Source organism: Pinus tabuliformis, chromosome 5_1 (genome assembly GCF_031772625.1).
Source record: "Pinus tabuliformis cultivar Carrire ecotype Pingquan chromosome 5_1, CPIR1, whole genome shotgun sequence".
In the NCBI taxonomy this organism is placed as follows: domain Eukaryota; kingdom Viridiplantae; phylum Streptophyta; class Pinopsida; order Pinales; family Pinaceae; genus Pinus; species Pinus tabuliformis.
In genome coordinates this window covers 336,341,465-336,366,922 of record NC_142305.1, presented here as the reverse complement: position 1 = coordinate 336,366,922, position 25,458 = coordinate 336,341,465, and the positions used below count along the sequence as shown (strand labels likewise).

The 25,458-nt window shown below is 35.5% G+C and overlaps 1 pseudogene; it reads left to right on the top strand.

Annotated features, from left to right (window-relative positions):
• The first annotated feature begins 18,953 nt into the window (after window positions 1-18,953).
• LOC149164762 (expansin-A2-like) lies at window positions 18,954-24,644 on the top strand (annotated as a pseudogene).
• The last annotated feature ends 814 nt before the right edge of the window (window positions 24,645-25,458 follow it).

The following is a 25,458-nucleotide window of genomic DNA, read 5'->3' as shown; positions in this document are numbered from 1 at the left end:
GCCATTCTAATATGCATCAAGGCTAATAAGAGTAACGCAGAAGAAACGAAGCCGAGGTGGTGCGAGAATATCACCCGCTTTTAAGTGGTTATTACTCCCAGAGTACTTTAGGAGGCTTGTATTCATAATGTTGAACTAGGGCACGCAAATTAGCGCCCGATTCTGATGGTTCCTTCTTCATTGAATTGAATTGATGTATGCATCGCGTATATAGCTGCTCTAATTTGGCACGGCGATATGTTGTATTAGTAGCAATTTTCTCCTCAATTGCGTAACTGGGAGGTTAGATAGTTTAATCTTAATCGCTTATGGCAGTTGGTAGAGATTTTCATGATCTTTACTTTTGCGTAATCTAAAACTGGTTCCAGTAGCCATCTTCTTTCGGGGTGATAAATTGAGGTAACAAGAGCTACGTCAGGACATAAATTCGGAACGATCCAAGCATGTACCGTTCATAGATGTTTGGAGGAAAGTAGTATGTGTGTTTTTAAGCATGTACCGTTAGATAGATGTTTGCAGTAAAGTAGTATGTGTGTTTTTTAAAAATTTACCATTTTGAGATGATCGCCGTTTAAATTTAAATTAGACTTTTAAATTTTGATAGAAGCGATTAAAATTTCAATTTTGATGAATGTGAATATCATACACATCATACTGAACTATAAAAATACTGAATCTCTTGACATCTTTCTCAAGGATCCAGATTTTAAAATTGCAAAATAAGGTTTCTAAATATAAAATATTTTTATTAGTAAATATGAGATGAAGGTTCGGGATTCGATCAAAATTAATGTTATTCATTCGCTTTTAAAAAATGGATATGAATAAATTGGCACCTTATCTTTAAACTTATTATTTTCCCTTTTATAATATTTTAAATTAAAAATCTAAAAGTTGAAATGATTTGATTTCCGCTTCATAACTAGGTGTGTGCTTCCTATAACCAGATTTGGCCGATGTGGGCTATTGGTAAAATGTAGCTAAGCATTTCAGTTTGTGGACGTTTCGGTTTACATGGACGTTTATTTTACGGGCAATTCAACTTCGCCAAATAACCACATTCGATTTCATCTTTTATTTGACGAGATTTCTTTGACCAAGTTCGATTTCAATTCAAGTTCGCAGGGAATTCAGTGAGAATGGCGTCATAAGAAGATAAGGAGGCCTGGACAACGAACAACTGTCTGCTATGGGATGCCGTTTAGTTTTTCAGAGTGCCGGCTGTTTGGGTTGAACTTTTGCGATCACGTTGTCAAAATTCATTGTGGGGATTTGGTTGTGCAAGTTAGTTTTTCTCTCACAATGACAAATGCATATAATGTCTTTGTTTATTATAAGTTCATTTTCAACCTGAAAAGATCTCTTCTATTTTCACCCTTTATATAAATGGATTAGTATTTTATACATAAATTTGATATAAATGTAATTTTTATATGTTTGAAATAAGGTTGAATTTCTATAATTTTAATATGTTTTTTAAATTTGGAATGTATACACGTTTATATAATTTTTTTAATAAATTTGTTAGTGATATATAATTTTTTAATAAATTTGTTAGTGATTGTGTAATTTTTTAATAAATCCCTAATACAAATTTGACTTGAGTGATTGAATAAAATAATTGTTATTATTTTTATTCAAACTATAAAAAAAAATTAAGTGTTTAAATAAAATAACTATTATTTTATGGGGTAAATATGAATAACTATTAGTTTTTTGTCAAATTTAAGTGTTGGAAAAAATTATTTGTTATATTTTTGGGATTTGAATAGGCCACATTTTTATATAGATTATCTTAACAACACCCCTATTCATATAGAGTATCTTAACAACACTTTTATTACTAACACCTCTATTTCTAGCCAATTGAGTCTTTAACTTATTGATCATTAACATATAACACCGAAATAATGAATATCCTATTTTCCAACTTTTTAACCTAAACACAATGATCATACTGCTAAAATTGTAACTCACTTCTTGTACCATTGTCATTGTCTCGGAGACTGCTTCAAGCAATACAATGACTTGGGTTTGTAAACAAACCTCTTATAGTGATTTTAAACAAACCCTTTTGGTTGTTCCATATATATATCCTCATCCAAATTTCAATGTAAGAATGTCTTTTTAACATCTAGTTAATGAAACTAATGCTAACACAACTCTAATTTGAATAAGCGTAATAACTGGTGAAAAAATCTCATGGAAATCAATACCTTCCTTTTGAGAATATCCTTTTGCAACCAATCTTGCATTGTACTTCTCAACAATATCATTAAATCATTTCTTCAATTTGTAAACTCACTTGTAACTGACGACTTTCCTATCCATAGGAAGTTCCACTAGGTCTCCACGTCTTATTTCTTTGTAAGGCATCCATTTCCTCTTTAATTTCTACATTCCATTTATTGCAATTAGATACTTCCATTGCATCGTGACAACAACTAGGTTTTCTATCATTGAAATTATAGCAACACATGTAGAAAAATCATCATACTTTTTAGGAAAATATCCTATTCATGTAGACCTTCGTACAATTTGTTGCAGTATTTCCTTAATTTCTTGAGAACTTCTTGTATCCTCGTCTTCTTCTGTAGGAGTTTCTTCATGAACATCTTCATGATCCTCCTGCCTTGAAGATGATTGAGTTTCCAACTGAACCCGTTCAATTTGTGGTACTTCTACCTATTTCATTTCACCATCTATATCTGATTTTATAAGTGACAATTCATCAAATATGACATCTTTGTTAATGATGATTTTGTGGGTAGTACGATCACAAAATTTATATCCCTTAACTCCATGGCCATATCCAACAAAGATTAGTCTTTTAGATTTTGGATCTAATTTAGAACATTGATTCTTTGGAATAACAACATAGGCATCACAACCAAAAACTTTAAGATTTGAATAATCACAAGGTTGACCTGTCCATACTTTTCCGAGAAGCTTATAGTTAATTATAGTTGATAGTTACCGATTTACCAAATAAAACGCTGTAAGAATTGCTTTTGCTGACAATTCCTATTACAACTTGGCATTACTAAGCATACTTCTTGCTCTCTCTAGAAGAGTTATATTCATGCATTCCGCGACACCATTTTGCTAAGTATAAATCGTGGTTTTATGTCTTTCAATCCCAAATTTCTTGCAATAATTTTCAAATTCCTTTAAAGTAAACTCGGTTCCATTCTCATTTCTCAAAAATTTAATTGACCTTCCAATGCTCTTTTCAACCAAAGTTCTATACTGCTTAAAAGCATGAAATATATCAACTTTTATTTTTAGTAAATAGATCCACAACTTTTTAGAATATTCAAAGAATATTCCCCTTCCCACCTAGGCAGTACGAGTGCCCATTCAACATTCCTGTCAGCCACTTACAAATTTTTTACCTATTTGACAAAGTGAACAGATCGCGTTTCTTGGAGCATACGGTGTTTTTTTTGCATGAAACGAGTTGGGCCGAATTGAGGATGATGAGAACTATGTGTTCATCTAGGTTCCACACCATTCTGGCGACTTTGAGTTTTGAGCATAATTTTGAGCACCTCATGATCGACAAACTATATAACTGCCACTTCAAGTAGATTTTGTTTGTCAAGGAATTCTTCATATAAATGCTTTCTAGCTTGGTTTGTAAGCCTCCAAGTTGTTTTCTCTCCAGTGATGTTAAACAACACATCATATGCCAAGCATAGATGAATAGCATTGGGGGCTCTTGCATCCATGTCCTCCTAGTCATCATTATCCATTCCCACAAGTTTCTTTTCCATGACCAACAACATCTTTGCCACTCCTTGCTGCATGCGCATATCCTGCATCTTAACCTTCTATAGCTCAATTCTATTACTCACATTGAACTTTTCAATTTCAAACGTGGCACTTTGCATTTTTTCCATTAACAAAAACTTTTCTTGAAAGCTGTGATACCACTTGTTGAGTTGAGCAGCAAAAGAATAACCTAAAAATAAATTTAAATGGCAGAAAAAAATAGCAAAAAAACAAGATAGAAAAATAATGGAACACATAGGAAAACATAGTAAAACCCTCCTTGTGAGGAAAACATCCACTAGGTAATCATAATTGGTATTCTTACTATTCAAGGGAGATATTTACAACAGGAAACTCACAAGCATACATTATCCAACAATTCAACCCACTCTCCATTCATTTTATGTTTTCTTATTGTCTCTATAGACTTACATGTATGAATAATAACGTGTCATGTTTTTTCTAAATCTATCTATAGCTTTTAAAGAAGTTACATAAGAAAATTTTTACATAACACAAAAAGTTCCTTTATAAGAATTTTTTTACATAAAACAAAAAAGTTCCGTTTATATGTTCTTTCGATAAATATAAGTTGGGAAAAAGTAACCAAACCAAGGAAACCAATCTTACCTATTATCCCAAAAATATAAATAACTAATTAACAACTTTTAACATGGTGTTGTCTACACATAGCTATTAACCCGATTTTAAAACAAATCTATAGGAGAGAAGGCTTAATGATATATACACTCCTTTGAGCTTCCTATAACGTTGCTCCTGCAAATTGGCAATTTGGCCAGAACGCTTAATGATATATACACTCCTTTGAGCTTCCTATAACGTTTCTCCTGCAAATTGGCAATTTGGCCAGACTATCACGCACCATTACAGATCTAAATCTTCTTTTTTTTACCGCCGTAAAAATATGCATATATGTTTCATTGGATCTTCGCATCGCAAACAAATTATAAACATCATTATTGTCGAACAATATAACAAGGAATACTTAATATTAAAACATTCTTATGTTTAATGTATACTCCTACCCACTCATTCAAAAGTCGATAATGATTCACTATTCAACATCTATCCATGCCCATGATTCGTTAACGATTATGCTATGGTTGACTCATGATATGTCTCGAGTTTAACAAGCGGATTACAATCAAAGGTATGTACATAGGTGATATGAGCGGTACTTCAATCATAAATGTTTTTATGGCATTTTCCATATATGCGTGCTGGTTTATATCTCCGAGGTAAGCTGAAGCCGCGAGTCCTGTCCGGCTCAGACGCTCACCCAGCTGGCCTGCTTTGCATCGTCCATTTGGCACGATGAACGGCCGGCCACCAGATTGCCATGTGCCTCCGCGTGCTCGGTGCTCCAAACGTCACACAGTCTGACATCTCTCGAACTTACCATTTCACAGTTGTTTTTTCCCGGTTCAACTTCTGGTGATCGAACGATGGAAACGAGCCCGCCCAAATCGAGGGCTGACATTGAGCCACGAGGCGGTGGGTGCTGTTAAGGTTTTTATTGTGTGGTTAACTCTTTTAGCTTGTTTCTCTTTTCATTGTTGAGCGACCTCCTGTCACTCACAGCATCGTGGCGCTCCGCCTTACTCTGAACCTCTTACCTCCACGCGGTCTGGTGCACAGCAGAATGCCTCTGCCTTCCTTTACCGGGTCAGGTATTAACTTTTCTTTAATTCAAGTTTCCGCTTCTCTCATTTTCATGCTCATGTTCTACACAGGTGCTTGAGCTTCACAGCTCCGGTTATGGTTTCGATTCCTGCTAGCTTTGTATACATCTACCTTCGGCGTTTTTTTTTTAAAGGTTTCTCAGTTTATGGTTATGTTGATATTCTCAGGAGGAAGGTTCGATGGCTAAACCAGCGGTGTTGGAAAGCCTTCTCCGCTTCTCTGCCATCCCAAGTCCGGGTAAGAATTTTATGCATATAATCATAGGCTCGTTTGGCTTTTTCTGTGGTAATGGCTGAGCCGCTGTTCGTCTGAACAGGATGTCGGGGCCTGCTCTTATATTCGGAGTCCCTCCGCCATACACAAGGGTTTCCTCCCTTGGGAAAATTCTACGTTTCTCTCTCATATTTTGTTGTTGTAATTTGTCTGGTTTTCCGCCCGCATTCAGGCAGAAACCTCCGTTAAGAGGCGCTGTATGCCCAACTTGTATTGTATAACTTGTCTTTCTTACAATGGACTGATGCTCTTGAATGCGGACGAATGCTTCCGGTTGAAACAATGTTTTTGTTTATATGATACTGTTTTCGGTTTAATCTTGGTTAAGGAAGTTGTTACTGGTTACACGGAAATCTTTGTTTGGCTCTAGTACTGTATTTCGATGTATTCTGGGCGTACTTGCCTTCTCTGTAGCTTTACTGTGAATATAAGCTTGAATACTTGTTTCTATTCGTTTTTCCAATGTAAATTCACTTCTATGGTTAAATCTTTTGTATCAACGATTCTGGCAATAGAAGCCCCTGCTGGCTATGTATATATATATAAGCACAGCTTCGGCGACTCTTTTCAGAGCCGGGACAACTGTTAATATGTGTTACGCATGCATAGTGGTTACGGCTCTTCTTCCGTTCCTCGGTGACAGGGGTATTTCCGTCAGTTTATTTCTCTTTCTGCATGCATATGTATATTCTGCTAAATGTTTAAGCTATATATTTGCTAATGAATTTATTACTTCGAAGTACATGCTCTGTTCCGTAGACGATTCGTTCGGCCTGCGATTTTTCCTTGGTAAAAGGTCTGGTAATTTCGGGTATTTATTGTTGTTTTCGGTTTGAAATATAAACCCAACGCCTATGCACAATGTTGAATTCTTTTTGTTCCATACCCATCTGGGTTACAGAGAATGGCTTACACAGTAATCTTTCCCTGTTTAATATTCTTGCTATCGTTTATGCTACAGAGGTTTTGATTCGATATGTTTCGCTTTTGTTCTTTGTTTGAAAAATCCAGTCCCGTCTCTGCCGGTTGCGTAGAGGCTAGATTTTTTAAAAGAAATGATTAAATCGTTTTCCCCATTACCTTTACTTGCCTATCAAAGACCTTAAAAGAATTCCACAGGTTTAATGCTTTAGCAAGCCGTACCTGAATAGCAGCAAACCTTTTCGTAGCGCTTGTCAACCACCCGACCGTAGGAAGATCCTTCTCGATCTTCCACCCCCAAGCACTTCTGCAGATCTTCACTGTCTGCAAACCCTCTGGCGATGCCAGAGTCACGCTATCTGATCCTAACCAGACGTAGCGGATTCAGGAAGCCTCTCACTTCCAACACATGCTATCTGGTCACTACCAGACATAGCACCTAACCATTCCCTGCCATCTGATCTTTACCAGACTTGGCATTCCCCCTTTTCCTCCTGGGGTCTCAACCGTCACATGAAGGTAGTTATGTTTTTCTCTTGTTTTAACTACCTCAACAGCTATTAACAACAATTAATCACATACTTAAATTAAACAGTAGTAGCACAATTTATCAGTTTCCTTGTTTCAATCCTTCCACTTCATAATATCATGTATCTTTCCATTATAATTAAATCCTTCCTCTCTCTCTCTCTCCCTCCATCACGCACACGCGCGCACACACAATAAAGAAATAATCCATTTTGAATTTGCAAAGGTTGAAGTTGTGTCCTTTAAATTTATTGATCACTAACTTTATAAAATCTATTTTCTAGTACAAAAACAATCATAATTTCCATTGAAACTATACTAATTACAAGATACGAAATTATATCTCCTTGGTTATGGGAAATACTACAAATTTGTCATTAAAAACGTACCAAACTCTAAATACATGCATGATTAAGACATCTTCAAAACATCATCTCTAATTTAACATAAAGATATAGGATACTTATTTTTTAACTTGATAAGAAATCCAATCCACTATACTAATAATAATGCAATGACAATTATTAACTAGTGTGAATAGCCTAATAATATGAGAAAATATTTCTCAACAAAAAATATTCACAAGCAAAAAAATATTCTTTTCATAAAAGATTAAATATCCTATTAAATTTCAATTAAAACAATTTAACTTATCATACATGTACCGAACTTCTTTTATAAAAAAAAAACAAAATAAACAAAAATATTTAAAAATAATTCATTAAGATAAATACCAAAACTTTCATAAGAATAAAATAACTTAATATGTACAAGAAGTAAATAAAATCACACGATGAGTTGTTAACGAATAATACATTATGTACCTATAAAATGATAAATACCAAAACTTTCATAAAAATAAAATAACTTAATATGTACAAGAAGTAAATAAAATCACACGATGAGTTGTTAACTAATAATCCATTATGTACCTATAAAATGCCAAATGATTTTTTAATGATTAATATGTTATATAATATATGAAATGCGAAATAGTATTGGTATAAGCAAGATGATAAGGCAATATCTACCCTTCATTCAGTTATTTCTATTTTAGAAATCTCGTAAGTGCACATATAGTTACCAATCTTTTTTATTTTTTTTTTCCACTGGAAAATTCAGTAATTTTCAATAATATTAGAAAATTACATATAGTAGATGCCTTGGCATTACTGTGTTGTTCATACAAAATTCACCTCACAAGGTGTTGTATCAAAAAGTAGTTACAAAATTGTGCTGGGTACATACATATGTCTGGTTGTTCAAGCCTAATCTCTATCACAAAAAGATCTTTTTTGTATACAAAATAGCCATAGTTCAAAACAGTTTCATCATGTCAAAATAGTCTCCATTACTGTCAGTTATCGGGACTGTTGTCCCTCTGTTCTCTCTGATCTATGAATGGCCTGTGGTAAAACCGGTGCTCTTCGGTTCCATTCTGCTCCACAATTAGCCATTCGCCTCTGGGAAGTGTCGAGGCCTCTTTGGATAATTTGTCAGCAACGCTATTATGTTCTCTGTAAATATGTAAAAAAGAGAAATGATTAAATGCTGCTTTGAGAGTGAGAGCATCATGTAATATATTGCTGAGTGTGTGTGTATGACATGTAGTGAAATTATTGATCTAGTTAACGACCACCATTGAATCCCCAAAAATATTGATATTTGTGAGTTGATGCGATAAAGTAAAGTGTAATAGATTTCGGATGGCAGAAAGTTCAGCATAATTATTTGATCCATTTCCGAATCCCATTTTTGCAAGGTAACGGTGATGTTCGTTAATATGCAGAACGAAGCCCCCTCCACACCCCGTTTGGTTTGTTGCCCCGTCGAAGAAGGCCCACAGGGTGGCTCTGTCGATGTTGGGCATGGGTTGAATGATTCTGGGCCGAGATGGAGGCGGATCGGGTAGCTCATGATAGGCAGCGATGATGGTGGCTTCAACCCGGCTCCAAGATACCGATCGATCCTCGAAGACAGCTCGATTCCGCGCAAGCCAGGTATACCATGTAGCCACGAGGGGGAGATTTAAAAGTTTTGAGCCCGGATGACTGTGTGTCCAAGCGTCCCATGCGTCCGATAGATCATTCCCAGTCCAGTTCCCAGCCATGCTTACCAATCCTTTTTATTAAATTGAGAGAGTTTTACATTTTGGTATATATGTTACAATTTTGTAGTTTTTGAATTTCCAACCCAAAGTTGGGTTTTTTACGGCAATTGATATGGTCGTTTTTTTAATTGGAAAACTTTCTAAGTACAATAGGGAATACGCTTTGTAATGGTAAGTTAAACAACCTAAATGATATTTGTATGTAAAAGTTGTGGTATATGTGTTTTCTTGCCACCATACTTTATAGAGGTTTTTTTTCAAGTTATTATATATCATGTTAAAAGGTAATTTTTGTCCTTTGTGATGATTTACTATAAATGAAGATATTTATATAGAGTTATATGAGCTATTACTGCTTTTATTTCTATTGTTATGTTTTTCAATTTTATTGATTCATAATATTTGGAGAATTCCATTATATTATTAGGCTTTTTATAATTTCTTTGTGGTTCTATTTATCTTTTTTTCTTTTATTTCATTTCATTTTCTAGATAAAGATATATTTTTCTAGAAAAATTACATAAATTATTGATAAATTTTGTAAATCCTCTAAATTAAAGATTTTTGAAACTATTAAATCTATCTATAAGGGAAAAAAAAATACAATTTCAATCCATTTAATGATGCATTTCATAAATTATAAGATTTTCATGAAATAAATTAGAAAAGAGATAAAATATTAGTCATTATTCTAACACATATATAAAAGATAAAGGAAAATGGGAAAGATACACACTTATTTTATAAAGTGAACATTTCTACGCATTTTATTAATTGAATATAAGTTATCAAATATTTAATAATATATTTGTAAGAAATATATATATATATATATATATATATATATAATTAAATTATTTTTAAAAATATTAACTATTTAATTAATTAAAAAGTTATAAATAACCTAAACTAACACCTTTTCAAAATTGAACCTTTTCAAAATTGAATCATACTTTTATGAACTACTATAACAGTAATACACATAAAAACAAAACACATCTTTACTACAATGGTTACATTAATACACATAAAAATTAAACACAAACTTCATCACAATTATTAAATTAATAATTTTATCGATACCCATCCCCTCAAAATCCATCATAATCCTAATCCTCTTCTAACATAATTTTATTGATACATCCCCACAATCCACCATAATCCTAATCCTCCTCCAACATACAACTATACCTGCTGCTCCCATATGTTCATTGCTCGTCTATTCTATACAGCCATTACGATGGCATTAATTAATACATCCGCTCACAGTCCACCATTATCCTAGTACTCCTAAAACATACCACTACTCGCTGCTACCTATGTTCGTTAATGGATGTGAGCGAATATTTTTTCCAATACTGAAAATCCCCGGCATAGCCGTACATAGAATCCGTTTTTCAAGATTTTTTTCAAACATAGTCATATCTCGGAACCCGGGTGGGGAGGTTATCCTTAAACCCTCCCAAGCACCCGGGCTATACATCCATTAACGATCGGATATTTTAGTTAGGTTTTTCATCCCCTGCTCTACATTTATTCAAAATTTTGATCGTTGCAAAATTCGTCCTCTCACGAGCACCAATTCATTTATCTATCTATGTTGGAGCAAATTTCACATCATATAGTTACTTTATGTCCTCATCAAAAAACTTTCTTCCGCTTATTATTGAAATAATAATTTCAACTGCAGGTTTATTTGATTTGCGATGCGATCTATCGCATATCGCAAAACACAAACACACCCTGTCACCCTCCGTTATGTTCTGTGTCTTCTGCAATTGCAATGGTGCGATGCGAATTAATCGCAAATCGCACATCGCATTATATGTGTTTTAAGTTTTTCTTAGATGAATGCCAATTGCGATTCTGTGATGCGATTCGATCGCAAATCGCACCAACATTATAATGCTCCATTTTTCTTTCCGGAGTTTGTGATTTTGCGATGCGATCTAAATGAAGTCAATGGTTGAAGTACAGGCCAGCAGCAAATGAATTTGACGTGATGTAAAAGTTTCTTTACCTCCAGTTTTGTCAGTAAAACAGTAAATGTAATTTATTGTGTGTTGGTAAGTTTTGGTGAAGATTTTAATTTTATTTCAACGAGAGTATGGACACAAGTAAAAGCTGGTAAAACCATTTAATTTTATTCCTTTTTTATTTCACAGCAGGATGGCAAGTGAAAACGGATGTAAGTTTTTGTTGTCATATATGTGTAATGTTTTTTTTGTATTGACAACGAATTGTAATGCACAACAGTGCGATATAAAAATAGGACGCAGCAACGTGAGAAAAATTGATGCGTAATTTCCACACAGCAGTGTGTTGATCTCTTTAGCAGAGACATAAATTTTTTGTTGTAATGCAGTGTAAATTCTTTTAGAAGGAGAGACAGTGAGTGTTTATAGAAAACTGGAACTGAAGTGTTCCTGGTGAATCCCTCTCAGAGAGAGGAAGAAGTTTGTAAACAACAGTTTCCTTTATTAATGAATAGAAATTTGTTGGTGTGTGAAAACTCTGTCCGCTGCAAATAAATTTTTTAGGTTTTCGCTGTGTTAAAGATCCTATGTGTGAAAAACAGAGCATTGTTCTCTGTTCTGTGATTTTGTTTTTGGAATTTTACCAGAAAAATTCCCAACAATGGTATCAGAGCATTGTTCTGCTCTGTTGAATTTTGTTTGAAATTAGCAGAAATTTCCAACATGGTATCGGAGCTAATCTAGGCTCTCTGAAGGTTTCAAAGAAGCTGAAGGAAGGATTCTTACTGCAGCAACTTCTCCAGCAGAGCGAGAATGGCTCGCACCAGCACAAGTAATAGCATGGGTATGCAGCTCCCACTATTTGATGGGAAAAATTATGACTATTGGGCAATAACAATGAAAGCCTTGTTTGCTTCCCAAGACTTATGGGAAATAGTTGAGGACAGTTTTGAACAACCAGCAGATGAAAATGAGTTTAATGATCTAACTCTGGGAGAGAAGGACCTATTAAAGAGCTACAAGAAGAAGGACTCAAAAGTCCTCTTCTTCTTGTATCAAGCAATGCATGGAAGCATGTTTCCAAGGTTAGCAGCAGCTAAGACATCCAAAGAAGCATGGAAAACTCTCAAGACAGCCTATAAAGTGATGGAGAAAGTGAAGACAACAAAACTACAATTGCTGAGGAAAGATTTTGAGAACCTATGCATGAAGGAGTCAGACAATATTGACTCATTCTTCACTCAAGTAATTGACCTGGTCACACAAATAAGATCTCATGGAGAGATACTTGAAGAAAAGAGGATTGTGAAGAAAATATTGAGGGTCCTACCCTCAAAGTTTGATGTGATTGTCACCACCATAGAAGAGACAAAGGATCTTTCAAACTTTTCAGTTGATGAACTTCATGCATCACTGATAACACATGAGCAGAGGTTGAGTAGAAATGAAAACTCACCTCTAGAGCAAGCCTTCAAGACCCAAATGTTCTTTGGAAGAGGAAGAGGTCAAGGCAGAGGAAACAAGTGTTGAGATTTTCTGTTTGGAGTAAAATAGGCAAAAATCTCTGTAGGTGACAACAATAGAAATTCAGTTCCTAGATTAGCTCCAGGTTGTTGGGAGATGATTAATGCCTCCTATATTTGACGTGAGTGAGTTAATGAGGTTGTTAGATTCTCTTTGCTATATAACAGGCAACCATTCGGATTGTTTGCTATGAGGGTGAGAGTTTTGTGAAGATTTCATTATGTAATCTCCTGTTTGATTAATAAGATTGCGATGCCTATGTTGTGTGGACGTAGCCCAGATTGGTTGGGTGAACCACGTTAAATTCTTGTGTCTTTATGTGCATGATTGATCTGCTGTGTATTTTGTTTAATTTCTGCTGTGCATCTGATCTCCAACAACAAGAGAGGAAGAGGTAGAAGCCAAAATAAAGGTGGAAGGAACAGTCCAGCAAATACTCAAGGAAGAAGCAGCAATCCAAATCAGAACCAAGGCCAAGGCAGCAGCTAACAAAGTGGACAACATCATGCTCAAGGACAAAGGTATGAAAAATCCAATGTCCAATGTTATTATTGTAAAAAATATGGACATTATGCAAATGAATGTAGGAAGAAGCAGCATGATATGAATAATAGATCTAGTGCAAATATCACTAGAGAAAATATCAGCCAAGATAATGTATTGTTAGCTTGTAATATGGCTGAAACAAAGAGTGATGATATATGGTTTCTAGACTCCGGTTGCAGCAACCATATGATAGGAAACATAGCTTTGTTTTCTGCTTTAGATCAATGTGTGAAGTCACAAGTCACACTTGGGACTGATAGCAAAATTTCTGTTATGGGTAAAGGAGAAGTTAAAATATTTTCAAAGAAAGGAAAAAAGAAAACCATAGCAGATGTCTATTATGTTCCTGGAATGAGATGTAACCTCTTGAGTATTGGACAGCTTGTTCAAAAGGGTTACAATGTTTTCTTTGAGAATGATGTATGCACCATCATGGATACAGCACCCAGCAAACGATGCATTACTGAAGTGAAGATGACAAGGAACAGAATGTTCCCTCTTAGAATAAGAGCAGATTTGAAAAACAAAGAAGAAATTGCAGCAGTTACCCAAGAGGCTTTCCAAAGTGTGCCAAAGGATGAAAATTGGTTGTGGCACATGAGATTTGGACATCTCAACTTTGGACGTCTTAACCTGTTGAGCAGAAAAGAAATGGTAAGGGGATTACCATTGATAGAGAAACCAGAAAGCCTTTGTGAAGGTTGCATCTTGGGGAAACAGCATAGAGAAAGTTTTCCATCAGGGAAAAGTATAAGGGCGAAAGCACCCTTAGAAATTGTCCACTCAGATTTATGTAGACCAATGCAAACCCCATCTTTAGCAGGCAGCCAATATTTTCTAGTATTCATTGATGACTTTACAAGAAAGACTTGGGCTTATTTCTTGAAGAACAAAAGTGAAATGTTTGAAAAATTTCGAAATTTCAAAGCACTTGTGGAAAATCAAAGTGGGCTGCATATTAAAGTCTTGAGAACTGACAAAGGAGGTGAGCATATCTCCAAGGAATTCCTACGGTTTTGTAGAGAAAATGGAATACACAAGCAGTTTACAGTAAGGTACACCCCACAGCAAAATGTAGTTGCTGAAAGGAAGAACAGGAACATTATGGATATGGCAAGGAGCATGTTGAAGGCAAAGCATTTGTCAAATGATTATTGGGCTGAAGCCGTAAACTGTGCAGTATATATCTTGAATAGGTGTCCTACAAAAGCTGTGATGAACAAAGTGTCGGAAGAAGCATGGAGTGGGAGAAAGCAAGGAGTCACCCACATGAAAGTTTTTGGATGTGTGACCTATGCACACATTCCAGATCAGCTAAGGAGGAAGTTGGACAGCAAAGGGGAGAAATGTATTTTCATTGGATACAGTGAGGAATCCAAAGTTTACAGGCTGTATATCCCATCCACCAAGAAGTTTTTTGTAAGCAGAGATGTTCAGTTCATTGAGGAGGAGGCTTGGGATGGAAGCATAGAGAAAACAATTAATGTTAAAAACTGTTTGTCTCATGATGAAGATGATGAGGAGATGGTAGAAATACATCCCCAAATAACAGCGCCAACACAAGGACAGCAAGGAACACCCTTGAGGAGAAATGAGAGTGCTTCTCCAAGCACACCACAAGGAGGAGATTCAAGTGCATCTTCAAGCACTTGCACACCAAATGAAAGAGGTAAGAAGTTCAGAAACTTGAGTGATATTTATGATGAAGGAATGAATTCCTTATTTGCCTTGTATTGTCATGTTGATGACCCTATTCATTTCGAAGATACAATTAAAGATAAGAAATGGATAAAAGCTATGGATGAGGAGATGAATGCCATAGAAAGAAACAAGACATGGGATTTGGTTGAGCTACCAAAAGGTAAAGAAGTCATTGGAGTCAAATGGATCTATAAGACCAAATGCAATGCTGAAGGCAAAATTGAAAGACACAAGGCAAGGCTGGTTGTTAAGGGATACAAGCAGCAATATGGGAGAGATTATGAGGAGACATTCGCACCGGTTGCAAGAATGGAAACCGTGAGAGCAGTGCTGTCCATTGCAGCACAAAACAAATGGAAAGTTTACCAAATGGATGTGAAGTCGGCATTCCTAAATGGAGTGTTAAAGGAAGAGGTTTACATTGAACAGCCACTAGGCTATGAGAAGAAAGGCCAAGAACACAAAGTTTGCAGATTGAAGAAAGCTCTTTATGGGCTGAAACAAGCACCAAGAGCGTGGTACAGTAGAATAGATTCGTATCTACTGGAAAATGAATTTGACAAATGTGAGGGAGAACCCACAGTCTACATCAAAGAAAAGGATGGTAAGATTTTGATTGTTGTCTTATATGTTGATGATGTGATTTTTATAGGCAATGATGACTACCTCCTTAAAAACTTTAAATCAGTCATGAAAGAGGAATTTGAGATGACTGAGATGGGTTTGCTGAGATACTTCTTAGGAATAGAAGTAGATCAAAATGAAAATGGAATTTTTATCTCTCAAGCAAGATATGTAAATGAAGTGTTGAGCAGATTTAATATGCAAGAATGGAAAGCAGCAAACACTCCCATGGTAATAGGATTAAAACTCAGCAAAGAGGACAACAACAAGTATTTTGATCCTAGTTTATATAAGAGCATAGTTGGCAGCCTTATGTATTTAACTGCAACTAGGCCTGACATAATTTTTGCTGTTAGTTTGATTTCCAGATTCATGCAAAAGTCAAAAGAAGCACATTGGCAGGCAGCAAAAAGAATACTAAGGTACGTTAAAGGTACAAAAAGATTTGGTATTTTGTATACTTTTTCAGAAAATTCAGATTTGGTTGGCTACACCGATAGGGATTGGGCTGGAAGTGGAGATGATCGGAAAAGCACATCCGGTTACGTTTTTCAGATGGGTTCAGGAGCCATTTCATGGGCTTCCAAGAAACAGCGAATTGTGGCGTTGTCTACAACAGAGGCAGAATACGTGGCAGCTACAGCAGCAGCGTGTCAAGGGGTTTGGATGAGAAGGATGTTAAGAAGTTTATGCCAAGAGCAGGCAACAACAACAGTGATTTTTTGTGACAATAGCTCAGCTATTGCGTTGTCGAAGAATTCTGTGTTTCACAAGCGAACGAAACACATTGATACAAGGTTTCACTACATCAGAGAATTGGTGAACAATGGAGAAATCGTTTTACAACATTGCAGCACTCAAGAACAGGTTGCAGACATTTTGACCAAGCCTTTGGGACAGAAAAGTTTTGAGTATTTGAGGAAATGTCTGGGTATGATTGATAACCCAGCAGTTGAAATTAAAGTGGAGTGTTGCAATAATAATTTCAGCTACAGGTTTATTTGATTTGCGATGCGATCTATGGCATATCGCAAAACACAAACACACCCTGTCACCCTCCGTTATGTGATGTGCCTTCTGCGATTGCGATGGTGCGATGCGACTTAATCGCAAATCACACATCGCATTATATGTGTTTTAAGTTTTTCTTAGATGAATGCCAATTGCGATTCTGCGATGCGATTCGATCACAAATCGCAAATCGCACCAACATTATAATGCTCCATTTCTCTGTCCGGAGTTTGTGATTCTGCGATGCGATCTAAATGAAGTCAATGGTTGAAGTACAGACCAACAGCAAATGAATTTGACGTGATGTAAAAGTTTCTTTACCGCCAGTTTTGTGAGTAAAACAGTAAATGTAATTTACTGTGAGTTAGTAAGTTTTGGTGAAGATTTTAATTTTATTTCAGCGGGAGTATGGGCACAAGTAAAAGCTGGTAAAACCATTTAATTTTATTGTTTTTCATTTCACAGCACGATGGCAAGTGAAAACGGATGTAAGTTTTTGTTGTCATATATGTGTAATGTTTTTTTTGTATTGACAACGAATTGTAATGCACAGCAGTGCGATGTAAAAATAGAACGCAACAGCGTGAGAAAAATTGATGTGTAATTTCCACACAGCAGTGTGTTGATCTCTTTAGCAGAGACAGAAGTTTTTTTTTGTAATGCAGTGTAAATCCTTTTAAAAGGAGAGACAGTGAGTGTTTATTGAAAACTGGAACTGAAGTGTTCCTGGTGAATCCCTCTGAGAGAGAGGAAGAAGTTTGTAAACAACAGTTGCCTTTATTAATGAATAGAAATTTGTTGGTGTGTGAGAACTCTGTCAGCTGCAAATAAATTTTTTTAAGTTTCCGCTATGTTAAAGATCCTGTGTGAAAAAGAAAGTATTGTTTTTTGTTCTGTGCTTTTGTTTTTGGAATTTTACCAGAAAAATTCCCAACAGTGATATCGGAGCATTGTCATGGTATCGGAGCATTGTCATGCTCTGTTGAATTTTATTTGAAATTAGCAAAAATTTCCGACACTTATGACTCTCGCTTTATATTTCGACTTAGGTGGTCTCTTTATCACCCTAGCTTCATAATTTGTTGTACAAAGCTGAAATGACGTTTGAAACAATATACATTTCAGTAATGCTCGTCAAAATGTTCGATTATACCTCTAATCATTTATTTTCCTTTAAAACTAGAATAGTTGCGGGCACAGTTTTGTCATGTAACAGGGATAGTTTGGTCAAGCAGCCATTTTGTACTCGGTGAACATAATTTACCCAACACTAGACCATCGACAGGTTACATTCGTAGCCCACACTATATAGACCTTAACTATGTTGACGGGTCCATAAATTGAAAAGAAATGGTAGGAATGGCTTTAGTGTGATGTTTGTTTATGAATTTTAATCCATTAGAATTGAATTAGATGCAAGTAATTTCTTGACCAATAAGAAAAGGCCATACTTCTCAGAACAAATCTATCCTGGATTTAACATAGATAGCGATATCCAGTCATTATGACGTAGCCCTGTTCTTGCGCGTAAACAACACTTCAGCCTTGAGCACCGTTGAAACAGTTCACATATATGCTTTTGTATTTGCAAACACTGGCGGACTCCGTTAGAAAAGAAAACAAATACCTTTACCTACGTACTCATAACCATTTATAAAAGGTTATATAATTTATAAAGACGATACGTAAATTCAAGCGATGATACGAATAAGCACATGACTTTTGTCATCGACGTACGTAAAACTAGCGAAAGATGAGAAGTATAAACCTTAATTGTCACCCACGGGCCACCCGCCTTTCCAGTGGTGTCGGTCATATTTTGGTAAGACTTTTGAAAGTAAGAACCCCTGGTTCCAGTAGTGTCGGTCATATTGTAGTCAAACTTTTGAAAATAAGAACCCCTTGGTCATCGCAATATTCACCTGATTCTTGAATCCCGTGTGCAGATGTCCCTAACGCGGAAAATGAACACGGTCACCGACAGTTTGAACGACCATGTGCACTGTGCACCCAACGACTGTCCAACGGATAATATCTAGACAATCTCCGCTTGTTGCGGTGGGTGCCAGCGTTAGCGGAAGAAATTTCGATAACTGATCGACCTCCCGATTCTATATATATTTTGGAGATCTGTTGGAGTTCACCAATCAGCCATCGATTCAGATGATCGGTTCTGCTTTCCATTCTACTTAGTTCTAGTGTTAGATATTCATTAAGAGGAAACCTACTTATCTTCAAGCGAAGATCTATGTCGTTGTGAAATGGCGCCCGTAATACTGGCCACAATCTTCGGTTTCTTGTGGATAGCTGGTGCAGCTTATGCATTAGGTAGCGACTGGCAATTCGCACATGCTACGTTTTACGGTGGCAACCATGCGTCGGGCACAATGGGGAAGTTCAATCTTCAACAATCGACGTCTGCATGGGTGTAGTACGTTGAATAATATTGGCGTCATTTTCAGCTTTAGATCATTATTTTATACCATATGTTAGCTAACCAAATCAACCTTGAAATTAATCGGACAGGCGGTGCGTCCAGATACGGTAACCTATATAGCAAGGCTATGGAACGAATACTGCAGCTCTGACCACGGCGCTTTTCAACAATGGAGCTAGTTGTGGAGCCTGCTACCAAATGAAATGCAACCACCACTACGACCCTCAGTGGTGTCTACCAAGCACTGTGACAGTTACTGCGACTAACCTCTGTCCCCCTAACAATGCTCTTCCCAACGACAATGGAGGATGGTGCAATCCACCTCTCCAACACTTCGACATGGCTCAACCTGCTTTTCAACAGATCGCCATATACAGAAGTGGCATTATTCCAATCATATTCAGAAGGTAATCAATGATTACGTAATTCAACACTACATTCTTATTCTTCAATCCTGAAATTTTATTCCCAACTTTACTTTAATCGCGAGGAAATGCTAAGCTGCAAGATTAATATATATCCGTGCAGGATGCCTTGCGTGAGGAAGGGAGGAGTTCGATTCACGATCAATCGGCACTCCTACTTCAATTTGGTGCTCATTACCGACGTAGGAGGTGCAGGGGATGTGGAGGCGGTTTCCATCAAAGGCTCCAACACTGGTTGGCAAGCAATGTCCCGAAACTGGGGACAGAATTGGCAGAGCAACTCCTATTTAAATGGGCAGAGTCTCTCCTTCCAGGTCCCCACGAGCTACGGGAGAACTATCACTTCCTATAACGTTGCTCCTGCAAATTGGCAAGCCGAGGTGGTGCGAGAATGTCACCCGCTTTTAAGTGGTTATTACTCCCAGAGTACTTTAGGAGGCTTGTATTCATAATGTTGAACTAGGGTACGCAAATTAGCGCCCGATTCTGATGGTTCCTTCTTCATTGAATTGAATTGATGTATGCATCGCGTATATAGCTGCTCTAATTTGGCACGGCGATATGTTGTATTAGTAGCAATTTTCTCCTCAATTGCGTAACTGGGAGGTCAGATAGTTTAATCTTAATCGCTTATGGCAGTTGGTAGAGATTTTCATGATCTTTACTTTTGCGTAATCTAAAACTGGTTCCAGTAGCCATCTTCTTTCGGGGTGATAAATTGAGGTAACAAGAGTTACGTCAGGACATAAATTCGGAACGATCCAAGCATGTACCGTTCATAGATGTTTGGAGGAAAGTATTATGTGTGTTTTTAAGCATGTACCGTTAGATAGATGTTTGCAGTAAAGTAGTATGTGTGTTTTTTAAAAATTTACCATTTTGAGATTATCGCCGTTTAAATTTAAATTAGACTTTTAAATTTTGATGGAAGTGATTAAAATTTCAATTTTGATGAATGTGAATATCATACACATCATACTGAACTATAAAAATACTGAATCTCTTGACATCTTTCTCAAGAATCCAGATTTTAAAATTGCAAAATAAGGTTTCTAAATATAAAATATTTTTATTAGTAAATATGAGATGAAGGTTCGGGATTCGATCAAAATTAATGTTATTCATTCGCTTTTAAAAAATGGATATGAATAAATTGGCACCTTATCTTTAAACTTATTATTTTCCCTTTTATAATATTTTAAATTAAAAATCTAAAAGTTGAAATGATTTGATTTCCGCTTCATAACTAGGTGTGTGCTTCCTATAACCAGATTTGGCCGATGTGGGCTATTGGTAAAATGTAGCTAAGCATTTCAGTTTGTGGACGTTTCGGTTTACATGGACGTTTATTTTACGGGCAATTCAACTTCGCCACATAAACACATTCGATTTCATCTTTTATTTGACGAGATTTCTTTGACCAAGTTCGATTTCAATTCAAGTTCGCAGGGAATTCAGTGAGAATGGCATCATAAGAAGATAAGGAGGCTTGGACAACTATGTCCAGCTATGTCCGCTGATATATTTTGGTTCTCATGTAAATGTTCATTATATTTACTTAATATAATACTATGCTGATTTTACTATCCTGATTTTACTATGCTGATTTTACTATCCTGATTTTAATATAATACGGTCTGCTATGGGATGCCGTGGGATGCCGTTTAGTTTTTCAGAGTGCCGGCTGTTTGGGTTGAACATTTGCGATCACCTTGTCAAAATTCATTGTGAGGATTTGGTTGTGCAAGTTAGTTTTTCTCTCACACTGACAAATGCATATAAGGTATTTGTTTATTATAAGTTCATTTTTCAACCTGAAAAGATCTCCTCCATCTTCACCCTTTATATAAATGGATTAGTATTTTATACATAAATTTGATATAAATGTAATTTGTATAGGGTTGAAATAAGGTTGAATTTCTATAATTTTAATATATTTTTTAAATTTGGAACGTATACACGTTTATATAATTTTTTTTAATAAATTTGTTAGTGATATATAAATTTTTAATAAATTTGTTAGCGATATGTAATTTTTTAATAAATCCCTAATACAAATTTAACTTGAGTGATCGAATAAAATAATTGTTATTATTTTTATTCAAATTATAAAAAAAAAAGTGTTTAAATAAAATAACTATTATTTTATGGGGTAAATATGAATAACTATTAGGTTTTTTTTTTTTTTGGTCAAATTTAAGTGTTGGAAAAAATTATTTGTTATATTTTTGGGATTTGAATAGGCCACATTTTTATATAAAGTATCTTAACGACACTCCTATTCTTATAGAGTATCTTAACAACACTCTTATTACTAACACCTTTATTTCTAGCCAATTGAGCCGTTAACTTATTGATCATTAACATATAACACCGAAATAATGAATATTTTATTTTCCAACTTTTTAACGTAAACACAATGATCATACTCACTTCTGCTAACATTGTAATTCATCCTGAAGTAATCAAACTTCTCGTACTATTGTCATTTTCTTGGGTTTGTAAACAAAGCTCTTATAGTGATTTTAAACAAACGCTTTTGGTTGTTCCATATATATATCCTCATCCAAATTTCAATGTAAGAATTTTTTTTTAACATCTAGTTGCTTTAACTGGAGATCAAGTAATGAAACTAATGCTAACACAACTCTAATTTGAATAAGCATAATAACTGGTGAATAAATCTCATGAAAATCAGTACCTTCCTTTTGAGAATACCCTTTTGCAACCAATCTTGCATTGTACTTCTCAACAATATCATTAAATCCTTTCTTCAATTTGTAAACCCACTTGTAACTGACTAGGTCTCCATGTCTTATTTCTTTGTAAGGCATCCATTTCCTCTTAAATTTCTACTTTCCATTTATTGCAATTAGATACTTCCATTGCATCGTGACAACAACTATGTTTTCCATCATTGAAATTATAGCAACACATGTAGAAAAATCATCACACTTTTTAGGAAAATATCTTATTCATGTAGACCTTCGTACAATTTGTCGCAGTATTTCCTCAATTTCTTGAGAACTTCTTGTATCCTCGTCTTCTTCTGTAGGAGTTTCTTCATGAACATCTTCATGATCCTCCTGCCTTGAAGATGATTGAGTTTCCAAGTGAACCCGTTCAATTTGTGGTACTTCTACCTGTTTCATTTCACCATCTATATCTGATTTTATAAGTGACAATTCATCAAATATGACACATGATTGAGTTTCCAATTGAACCCATTCAATTTTTGTTACTTCTACCTGTTTCATTTCACCATCTATATTTGATTTTATAAGTGACAATTCATCAAATATGACATCTTTGTTAATGATGATTTTGTGGGTAGTATAATCACAAAATTTATATCCCTTAACTCCATCGCCATATCCAACAAAGATTAGTCTTTTAGATTTTGGATCTAATTTAGAACATTGATTCTTTGGAATAACAACATAGGCATCACAATCAAAAACTTTAAGATTTGAATAATCACAAGGTTGACCTGTCCATACTTTTCCGAGAATCTTATAGTTAATTATAGTTTATGGTGACCGATTTACCAAATAAAAATCTATAATAATTGCTTTTGCTGTCAATTCCTACTACAACTTGGCATTACTGATCATACTTCTTGCTCTCTCTAGAAGAGTTATATTCATGCATTCCACCCATTTTGCTAAGTATAAATCGTGGTTTTATGTCTTTCAATCCCAAATTTCTTGCAATAATTTTCAAATTCCTTTAAAGTAAACTCGGTTCCATTCTCATTTCTCAAAAATTTAACTGACCTTCCAATGCTCTTTTCAACCAAAGTTCTATACTACTTAAAACCATGAAATATATCAACTTTTATTTTTAGTAAATAGATCCACACCTTTTTAGAATATTCAAAGAATATTCCCCTTCCCACCTAGGCAGTACGAGTGCCCAGTCAGCATCCCTGTCAGTCACCTACAAATTTTTTACCTATTTGACAAAGTGAACAGATCGCGTTTCTTGGAGCATACCGTGTTTGTTTCGCACGAAACGAGTTGGGCCGAATTGAGGATGATGAGAACTATGTGTTCATTTAGGCTCCACACCATTCTGGCGACTTTGAGTTTTGAGAATAATTTTGAGCACCTAATCATCGACAAACTATATAACTGCCACTTCAAGTAGATTTTGTTTGTCAAGGAATTCATCATATAAATGCTTTCTAGCTTGGTTTGTAAGCCTGCAGTTGTTTTCTCTCCAACGATGTTAAACAACACATCAGATGCCAAGCATAGATGAATAGCATTGAGGGCTCTTGCATCCATGTCCTCCTAGTCATCACTATCCATTCCCACAAGTTTCTTTGCCATGACCAACAACACCTTTGCCACTCCTTGCTGCATGTGCATATCCTGCATCTTAACCTTCTATAGCTCAAATCTATTACTCACATTGAACTTTTCAATTTCAAACTTGGCACTCTGCATTTTTTCCATTAACAAAAACTTTTCTTGAAAGCTGTGATACCACTTGTTGAGTTGAGCAACAAAAGAATAACCTGAAAATAAATTTAAATGGCAGAAAATAATAGCAAAAAAACAAGATAGAAGAATAACCGAACACAAAAATTGACGCAATGTTTTACATAGTAAAACCCTCTTTGTGAGGAAAATATCCATTAGGTAATCATAATTGGTATTCTTACTATTTAAGGGAGATATTTACAACAGGAAACTCACAAGCATACATTATCCAACAATTCAACCCACTCTCCATTCATTTTATGTTTTCTTATTGTCTCTATAGACTTACATGTATGAATAATAACCTGTCATGCTTTTTCTAAATCTGTCTATAGCTTTTAAAAAATCCCAAAGATATAGATAAATAATTAACAACTTTTAACATGGTGTTTTCTACACAACTATTAACCCGATTTTAAAACAAATCTACAGGAGAGAAGGCTTAATGATATAGACACTCCTTTGAGCTTCCTATAACGTTGCTCCTGCAAATTGGCAATTTGGCCAGAAGGCTTAATGATATATACACTCCTTTGAGCTTCATATAACGTTGCTCCTGCAAATTGGCAATTTGGCCAGACATTCGAAGCAGTGCAATTTTAAGCCATTCTAATATGCATCAAGGCTATTAAGAGTAACGCAGAAGCAACAAAGCCGAGGTGATGTGAGAATATCACCCGCTTTTAAGTGGTTATTACTCGGAGAGTACTTTAGGAGGCTTGTATTAATAATGTTGAACTAGGGTCAGATTCTGCATAGAATTGGTGTATGCATCGCGTATATAGCTTCCATGATTTGGCGCGGCGATATATTGTGTTAGTAGCAAATTTCTCCTCAATTGCGTAATTGGGAGCTTAGATAGTTTAATCTTAATCGCTTATGGCAGTTAGTAGAGATTACTTTTGCGTAATCTAAAATTGGTTCCCGCTTATGGCAGTTGGTAGAGATTACTTTTGCGTAATCTAAAATTGGTTCCGGTAGCCATCTTCTTTCAGGTTGATAAATTGAGGTAACAAGGGTTACGTCAAATTCGGAACGATCCAAGCATGTACCGTTGATGGATGTTTGGACTAAAGTTACATGAGATGAGGGATGAGGATTCAACCAAAATTAATATTATTCATTAGCTTTTAAAAAATGAATATGAATAAATTGGCACCTTATCTTTAAACTTATTATTTTCCCTTTTATAATATTTTAAATTAAAAATCTATAAGTTGAAATGATTGGATTTCGGCTTCATAACTAGGTGTCTACTTCCTATAACCAGATTTGACCGATGTCGGCTCTTGGTAAAATGTGGCTAAGCATTTCAGTTTGTGGACGTTTCGGTTTACATGGATGTTTAGTTTACAGGCAATTCAACTTCGCCACATAACCATATTCGATTTCATCTTTTATTTGACGAGATTTCTTT